This window comes from Procambarus clarkii, chromosome 76 (genome assembly GCF_040958095.1).
Source record: "Procambarus clarkii isolate CNS0578487 chromosome 76, FALCON_Pclarkii_2.0, whole genome shotgun sequence".
Classification (NCBI taxonomy): domain Eukaryota; kingdom Metazoa; phylum Arthropoda; class Malacostraca; order Decapoda; family Cambaridae; genus Procambarus; species Procambarus clarkii.
The window spans coordinates 22,229,651-22,239,311 of NC_091225.1; the positions used below are offsets into that span (position 1 = coordinate 22,229,651).

A 9,661-nucleotide genomic window follows, 5' to 3' on the forward strand; every position below is an offset into this window, starting at 1 on the left:
AGTTGTTATTTTTATTAAACAATTTATCACCCAAGAAGCGGAATAAACTAATCAAGGCTTTAAAACGGCAGGAAATTGAATCAATTTGTGAAATTTTTGCCAATTTTCTGAAACGAAACATCCCAGTTCAACCTCAGATAATTAATGGCTTACAGAGATATCAGAACGACATACGATCTGTAGCACGTAAGAAAACTCCTTTATACAAAAAGAAGCTCATACTGACCTCCAGACGTGGTGGGGCGATATTAGCAGCTCTGCTACCTTTAGCTGTATCGTTAATTTCCTCCCTAATAAGGTAATTGCGTAAATAAGTAACGAGAGAATAAAATGGTGAAAGAATATTGCCTGGTACCACGATTCATAGCTGAAAAATATTTATTTAATAAAAACAAGAACTCACCATCACCTCCTAATGCGGTGGGTCTGACCTCCCCCGGTGGTGATGGTAGTGAAAGTATGTCCTTCTCTTTAAAAAACGAATCCATCCCAAGTAATAATATTGGGGGAGCCCGTAACCTACCCACCTGCGACTCTGGTAGGGGTGATGGGGGGGGTGGGGGAAGAGGACACTCCTTCCTCCCACCTGACAACAACGGGCTGTGGGCGGTGTTGCCGTAGTAGCACCTCCAGACGGGCGGGGCTGGTCACACACCCTTTAAATGACATTGGGGCCCCCGGCGACCGTCGCCCGCCGCCACCCTTAAAAAGAAAAAAAAAAACGCGGGCTGCCCGGCGCGACCATCGCCTTTTAAAAAAAAAAATAAATAAAAAAAGGGGACATTCCATCCTCCCGCCCGAAGTGCAAGTAATTGTTGCTGGCAACACTCCACATAAAGCCACCATCACACCCCAAAATCCAAGTCTGGACAACTTAATAAATGTGAATTTTAAAATTGAGGAAATTCCTCATGTCAAAGCATTATTGAACATGTTTGGACAAAACAGCCAACAGGTGATGTGGGATAGTCGCGGAAATTTATTAAAGCCTGTACAAAATTTAAATATTTTAGATATAATTAAAACTCTAGCCTTCACAAAGGGGCAATTTAGGGCAAGTGACAAGGAAGATGTAAGGGTTTTACTGAGGGTGGCTGGCATAGACCCAACCCTCATACGTAATTATCGCGCCAGATCACAGTTAAAAGGGGGGAGGGGCATCCATAGGAGACCCCATTGGGAGCCGTATTGAAGACCTATATGAAGACCATCTTAAAGACCACCATATTCAGTTGCATATCCACCATGGAGCAAGCTTCTAGACCCACTCCTCCCCCAGCTACACCCCCAGAAGACAAATCTCCCTTATTAAAGAAGTTGGTTGCTACTCAGCGGTACTACAAGTATGTCGAACACAAATGTAGATTGATATATGCATTGTGGGATTGTTATGACCGTCTTGTGTTGAGTGCCCCTCCAGAACGGTTTTTTAAGTCATTTGGAGAGACGGTGAAACGTTATGAAGAATATTCATCCCAGGAAATCCAGACGGAGATATGGCAAATGGAAAAATTAACCTTCCAACATCGAGACCAGATTACAGCCTTCGAGACTGGACGGAGTGTGTATGGACTTTTAAGGTAGGGAAGGCAGCCTCTACACCACACCCCATACATCCCTCCCCCTCCAGGTGGGGGACACAGGTGTATTTAAAGGCCTCCACCGTCACCCTCGGTCACCATAGTTGACGGCGACTCTACCCCGTTCCTCTCAACCGCCCCTCCGCCATGGCTTTATCGTCCATTAAGTCAATAGACAGCGACATCACCGACACCCACGCCTTTGGGGTCGGTGATGTTATAGTGTATGACCTCCCGGCTGCTGTTGTGCGTCCCTATGGACTGGCAAGTGTAATTTGGAAATGTTACAACTATGCCCGTGTGGAACGTGAAGGACTGACTCGTGTCAACAGGGCCACAATACGTTACCGGTCTACCCCTGGTGACATCGAGGTGAAGATAGCTCCCCTACCCTCCGACGGTCAAGACATTGTCGAAGAGCCAGTCTTGTTCTTCCGCCCCACCATCGTGGCGCTAATTTCCGCTTTCGGTGCAGGAGCACCCTTCGAGTCCAACCCTATAGCTCAGGAGCAAGTGCAGTCTTCCTCCGACATCCACTACATCACCAATGTCACCCTGGATACTGCCAAGAATAGGCTGTTTTGGCTGAAAACAGCCCTAACAAAGGTTGGCAATCTCATGGTAAGAACTCCAACCATGTTTCGGTTGGTGGTACCCCATGGGCTGGGGGCCTCCCGTGATGGCATGGACAACTGGCACAAGGACGTCGGGCCCATGCTCATTTCGCTCAACGCTGAGCTGGCCAAGCATAACAAGGAGTTGGTAATCCTCAAACGCCCCTCTACCGTCACCCCATCGATGGTACCCCTCCCGAATGATGATCCCAGGGGAGAGGGTGATAGTAAAACTATCACCCTAGATGCAGTGGTGGGGGAGGGTGCCACCACCCCAGGAAGCTCTTCTCGTTCTACACCACCAGCACCACCAGCCACCCCCAGGAAGAAGAGACACCTACAAGAGTACTCATCCACCTCCAGCGCTGCTCCACCCCCACCCACAACATCTGGCACGGCCAAACGACGGATCGAAACCACTATTGACTTCGACCCCCTCTCAAATCATCGTATTGACACCATCCTCGATGGAGAGTCACAGGAAATATTCCTGTTATCCTCATCACCGAAAAAACAACGAAAGCTGTAACCATCAACGCTCAAAGAAGACGTGCCAGCACCACCACAGTCAGTAACAGCAGCCGCAGCAGCAGCAGCAACAGCAGTACCTCCATCTACAACAGCTTCGGTGGTGGTAGCAGTAGCAGGTCCACCGACGATGGTGACAGTGTTGTCGGCGGTAGTGGTAGCGGCAACGGTACCACCAACTACAGCAGTTCCGGCGGTGACAGCGGCAGCAACAGTACCATCATCGCCGGCAGCGGTAACGGTAGCGGCAGCAGTACCACCAACTACAACGGTTCCAGCGGTGGTAGCAGCAGCAGCAGCAGCAGTACCGTCAGCGGTGGCAGCGGTGTCAGTGGTACCAACAGCTCCCCCAGCAGCAGCGGCAGCAGCGGACGACAGCAGTACCAACAGCTGCTGCTCTTTATATGTAATTTGTTATGGGGGAACAAAATGTAGTTCCCCCTGTTGTAGTTCTTTTAAAAGTAATATTTCCTTAGTAGATTAATAAAATAAAATATAAGTAATGATGTTTTATTCCCACCCCAGTCAGTACATAACTTAACAATGGACGAGGAACACTACATATACCTCACTAGCCTCGACCAAGAAGATATATACAACAACACAAGTTCAGCATTTACAAACACCATCCCCACTCTACATTTAAACCCTTCCATTAAACATGAAGTGGCCTTAGTCAACATACTCCTACCCAGACGAATTAACGCTATCATCAAGGATGAGGGGAGTCTGGTATAGACGTCTATGCTACTTTTAAGCGAGGAACTCTTTCTAAAAGCCCAGAACATCTCATCTACACCTACACCCCCAAAACCAACATATTATCCAGAAACATCACATTCATCACGAGTGAGCTTAGCCGACAAATAATCACCGACATGAAGCTTAGCTTCCGAGGTGATTTCAAAATATACTTCTCAGAAAGAGAACCAATCCTCACCTATGATCAATCCTTAGAGCGTGTGTTACTCTCCTCTACACTTAACAATGAAGGCACTGGTTCCTTATATTCTCTTAGTCTTCAATTTAAACACAGAATAGCTAATGTACTTGGTTTTGACAGCAGTCGCAAATACACCATTTATCAGGCAAAATCAGATGACATTACAGCAGCCTCAAAGATCGTGGCCTCATTCCCCCCAGACAATGACGGAGGTTGTGACTATTTACTCATTTATAGTGACGTCATCGAGCCGGATCGTTACGGGGGACAAATTGTAAATATCTTAGATGCAATCAATTATCATGACTCTTATTCTAGAGGGGCTCATCCCCTAGTGTACAAGACATTAAATACTAACACGTTGGAGAAGGTGAGCATTAAGATAACAGATCAGTTTGGGCGAAAGGTTAGTTTTGAAGATGGGAGGTCGGTTACGGTAGTCTTACACCTCCGCCCTAAGGTATAACAATATAATCTATATAAATATAAATATATATATATATATATATATATATATATATATATATAGAAGTGTTTACCCACATCATCGGTTATTATAAGAAGGGGAGTCGGGATGCGAGTACCTTTCCACACACCCTCCCAGAAGGAGTATGGGGAGATCTTCTCCCCCCTCTCTGGGGGATACGGGGTGAGGGGGGGAGCGATGAATGACATACGCACATTCCAAGCGCCTTATCTCAGATCTGGTGGTGGTTTTTTGGGGACCTTAGCCGGCTTGGCTCGACGAGCCATACCATTTTTCATGAAAACTGTAACGCCGACTGCTATCGATTTTGGGAAAAATGTTCTTGGTGATTTAACCAGTGGTAGACGGGATGTAAAGAGCGCTCTGAGAACTCACGGTATTGATGCTCTTAAGACTGTGGGGAAGAAATTGGTAGCAGGCGGGAAAATTAAAAGACTCTCTAGGAGAAGAAAAAATAAAAATAATAAATGTAAACGAGCTCTTGGATATAAAAATGATGTATTTTCACTACAGTAAGCAGTCATACTTCACCCTTCGGAGGAGATCATGGCGGAGGCTAGTGGAGCTGGGTTGAAAATCCCTGTAGAATATTATACTTCCAGTATTATTGACCAATTTCCTAGAAGTAACAGAATACGTAATGTGGAGAGTTCAATTGCCTCCACACAGCAAATAGACATTCTACCTGTCAACCTCCCCATTAATCAACGTTTGCGGGATAATTACTTAGAATTCCGCATCCCCGGAACCCAGGGCGCCTTCTTAGATTTAGCTAATATTGTTATAGATTTTAAGGTATCTTTAACGAAAGATGACGATACCACAAAATTGGAAGAGGATGACCATGTGGAATTTGTTAATGGGTTGTCAAATACCATGTTTAAAGGTGTTCAGGTGTTTTTAGGAGAGCAGGTAGTTGAAACAAATTCTAATTTTAATTATTGGTCGTTTATTAAATTAATTACCTCCATGCCTCCATCAAAAATGTCTTCCTTGGGGAGGATTGGAGCCTTTCGTAGGGACTGGAGTGATGATGGTGTAATCCCTAACGAATTTACTAATACATTTTTTACTGGGGCAACCGCCAAGGATAAAAAATTTATGACCGATTTAAAAGGTAAAGGATTGTCAATGTGTTTTCCCCTACTATTGGACGTAACAACCCTAGACCAATACATATTAGATAATATAGATGTGCGCCTAAGATTGGAGCTCTCCCCACATGCTTGGGTGCTAAATACAAGTGTGGACGATGGCTCTAAGTATCGGCTGCATATGGATTATGCTAAGTTGTGGGTAACACGAGTGTTCCCCTACCCAAGTGCTTACCTAGCCTTAAACAGCTCACTGTTAGCATCCCCCGACCCCATAAGCTATACTTTCAATAAAACCATTTCTAAAACATATGTCCTAGCAGGGAATCAAACTAGTCTCTTAATTGATCAGCCTTGGGCGCAAGTAATTCCTCACAGGATATTCATGGTAATTGTGCCAATGAATTATTTCGCAGGCCTTCACCAAGGTAATGGATTATATTTTGAAAATGCAAAACTGAAAAATATCGCCATGTATTTGAACAATAATGCAATTTACCGAATTGGTGGTGATTTCGACAATCATTATGCCCGCCTTTATTACGAAACTTTGAAGACATTAGGCTTAGAGCGTGATTCACTTCTAGCCTATGACACTTTTAATAAGGGAAGATCGATATTCGCCTTTGACTTAACCACCATTCAAACAAAGGATTCCCTCCCTGTGGAGAAATCTGGCAACTTGCGTATGGAGCTTGAGTTTGGCGGTGGTGTTACATATAACAGGCTGGTTTTACTGTTTGGGGAAACGACCGGGGTACTATCCATCGACGGACAGAGAACTGTTCTGTGTGACGTGCGAGCTTAAAAACATAATGAATTGTAATGATATAAATATTAATTTAAAAAATAATCTAGGGGATCGAGCACTCTACCTAGGTTGTTATAATGCTGATGAAATAGAACATTTAAATATCTCATCAAGAAAACCTATTGTTCTCATAACTAATATTTTACCATCACATAGCAGATTAACTATGGGACATTGGGTAGCTATTTATGTTGATAAAGTTAAACATCGAATGTTTTTTTTCGATAGTTATGCAATGTCGGCGGTTACTTATGGACATTATTTTCAGGGATTTATTAAAACTAACACAATAACAAAGGTGTTTGGAATGTGCTACAGACTCCAGAGTGATTTTACCCTTGCTTGTGGACTGTATTGCGTAATGTTCGTCCATAGGGTGAGTCACCTGGGGTTGCCTTCAACAGTACATTACTTACATAATGTATTTTCAAGCGTTAGTTTAAAATTAAATGATAAACGAGCCCTCGCTTATGCGAGACGATATTTTCCTATGAAACATCACTGTGTTAGGACATTTTGTAGAGGAGTAAGGGTTGGTTCTTATAGGTGGTGTAGAGAATATTTTTGTTAGCTAGGCAACCCACCTAACAGGGGGATTACCCCACATATAAAACACCTCTCACCCCACAACCTCCCTAGAAGACCCCCATCCCCATTATCCTACAAATGGAAGGCGTCTCCCCAGAAACACACGCAGGGAAGATTGAAGTCCTTGAAGGGCCTGGTTAGTATTACCCTCACTTTCTGGTAAAGATTTATTTTTTTCCCACAATAGAAAGTTTGCTCAACCTCTATTTTACCTCTTCTTTTTTTTCAGTGCAATTCTTAGGACCTGTCCACATTTGTAGAGTAGTAATTCTACGAGGAAGGTCTGCCCCAAACAAGATGCTGTTACGTACCCTAATTGATGATGCCTGCTGTAGAGGACACAAGGTCGCTCCTGCAGGGGGGGAGGTATGTACTAACTGTTCTTAGAGGAAATAGAATATTTTTCAAATAAAAGATATAGTCCTATAAATTATTTTCCCCATCTCTTTCCAGAACACTTCAGATGAGAGTCAGAAGGAAAGTCGTCCAAAAGGCAACCAACCAACTCACCCCACTCCCCCAAGAAAGGGGGGAGGGGGTCAAGACCTCCCCCCACTCACCACGGATGGGGAGACGTCAGAATTCTACTCAGATGAGGAAGGGGAGGTGGAGGGGGGAGAGGGATAGGGGCCATAATTAACTTCTTATACATCATTTGTGATTTTTACCTAATAAAACATTAATAAATTCTTTGATTTTTTTTAACCCCTGGAGGAGATTTATAATTTAATACCCCTATATAAGACCCACTCAACCTCCGCTGGGTGTGGAACTCTGTTACGGTAAAGTCAAGGCCATTAGGTGCGAGGAAGGGTACGGGCGACCACCCTCACCGGGAGGAACCTGTTTTACACCTGCCCCATAGAGGAATGTGGGGGCGTAACTGGCACTCACCCACGAGTGTTTATTATACAAATAAATTCATTTTTACTTAAATATATTGTCATACTTTACTGTATAAATGAACATGATCATAGTGGCGCATAATAGATACCTATCTTCACTGTTTTTTCGACTGCTACCACTCACACCTTGGGTGACCTAATATGGAGTGGCACTATGTGGCTCCCCGCTTCTGATTTCTTATCTGATCTCCTTACATAGGTGGCTCTATGTGGCATCTCCTATTCTACTCACTAGTAACCTGGGTACATTACACTTGTTGGAAACACATTACTAGTAAACATACACGCGGTGGTAACAGGACGTGGGCCTACGCAGGGATGGCCATCATTTACACACAATGGACTTATTTTGTGTATAATTTGTTCACTTGATATTAAGGTATCTTATCTTAATAATCACAATTGACACAATTGTCTACATAGAGAGTTTAGCACTTTGAACAACTATGTTTCAATAAGGAGGAATGCGATTTTTTTTTGTTTTGTTTTTAAACGTCTTGGCAACTTTTGCCTCCGGACTCTTACCACCATGAGGGCAGGCAGGCAGTGGATTTGTTGACTACACTCGAATTTCACTTATTATTTCCTTAAAAACACAAAAGTCGGATAGTAATCACTATCGTATATTGCTTAATATGTTGAGACGCACTTTATGAGATATCTGACTATGTTTAGTTCCAGTATCACTGAAATATCCCTAGATATATATTGTTTTCGCAGAGCTCGTGCTCACATGGCCCTTCCCCTCTCACACCCCCAAGATTCATATCTATTATCTGTATGTTCTCTGATGCCCAGGGAATAATTTGGTATATGTAAACGATAGCCTGAGTTGTCAAGTGCAGATATATTAACGGACACCAGCTGCCATCACGAGGAGGAGTCTACACTATGGTATGTCATGCGGGGGGGGGGGGGTGGCCTGGTGCTCTGCTAGCAATCGGCTGCTAGGGGCTCAGAAGGCAGAATACTCAGCCCCTCCGACTCTCGGGATTCACAGGAGTCTCCTGGTCCCACAGGAGAGGACCAGTAATACCCACCACTGCAGGTCTTTGCCCCCCACCACTGGGGGTGCCACTGATTCACCCTGGGAGCCCTTCAGTCAACCATGGGGAAACTGCCATTAGCGATTCCTGCCTAGACCCGTGGAGAAGTGAAGGAAGACCCAGGCTTACCTTTTAACAATAACTTCCCCTGAGTCTTGCCTGCCAGACAAAACGTTGCAGGAATTCTTTTCCCGCCTGCCTTCTCTATCTTCTTTTAACAAGGTCGCCAGCTGGGTTGAGATCTCTGCACCCCAGCGGTGCAGTTCAGTCGGTGTATTCTATACTGCTTGTTGCCAAAGTGTTGCCACCATTCCGGCTCTGATACTGGACAGATAGCCTGGGGTACACTTCTACATAATTCTGTGCTGCTTTACACTCCAGCCACTAAGAACTTCTGTAGAAAGCGTGATGTTCACTAGGTGGGACAATGATATCCCTCGTGTATGCTCATAGAGATTATTATGGAGGCGCACTTAAACACCATGATCAAATATGTGAATTTACTGACATAAGCTACATGATCACATACAATTAAAATCAATACAGGAGATGAAAATAAGAATAAACAATCTGGAGAATGTCAGGAACTCTTCTTTCACGACCTCCAACAACTCCTTCAACTGGGCCGATTTAAAAGGGGCCACACACTTTCTCACAGAGGGGCCTCTTCGTCAACGTCGGCACCTCTTCAACTGCCCCGTCGTCCACACTCGCTGTCCTCTTCAACAGTCCTGGACACAAGCAGCCCTGCAGCTTATCCTACTACTAATGTATCAATGTTATACTATAACATACATAGGGCCTATATTCAATAGGCCCTATGTATGGGCCTATTGAGGCCTATGTAATAGGGCCTCAATAATTGTAATTGGTAATTGGGCCTATGTAATAGGCCCAATTCATATAGGCCTATAACAATATTCATATTGTGGCCTATCTAGCCTACTCAAACAAGGGGTAATGGGAGGGAAAATTGATCTACCTCTACATTCCTGGCTCACGACGCCTGTCCCTCGATGGTGTGAGGTTCCCACACTTCCTGAGTCGGTCCTTGACGATCCAGGA

The 9,661-nt window shown here is 44.3% G+C and overlaps 1 long non-coding RNA gene across 1 annotated transcript; it reads left to right on the forward strand.

The window, feature by feature from the left end:
* The first annotated feature begins 6,274 nt into the window (after window positions 1–6,274).
* LOC138357171 (uncharacterized) lies at window positions 6,275–7,206 on the forward strand. The gene is made up of 3 exons (XR_011224850.1): window positions 6,275–6,781; window positions 6,875–7,011; window positions 7,099–7,206. It is a non-coding gene; the product is annotated as an uncharacterized lncRNA (long non-coding RNA).
* Window positions 7,207–9,661: the final 2,455 nt, after the last annotated feature.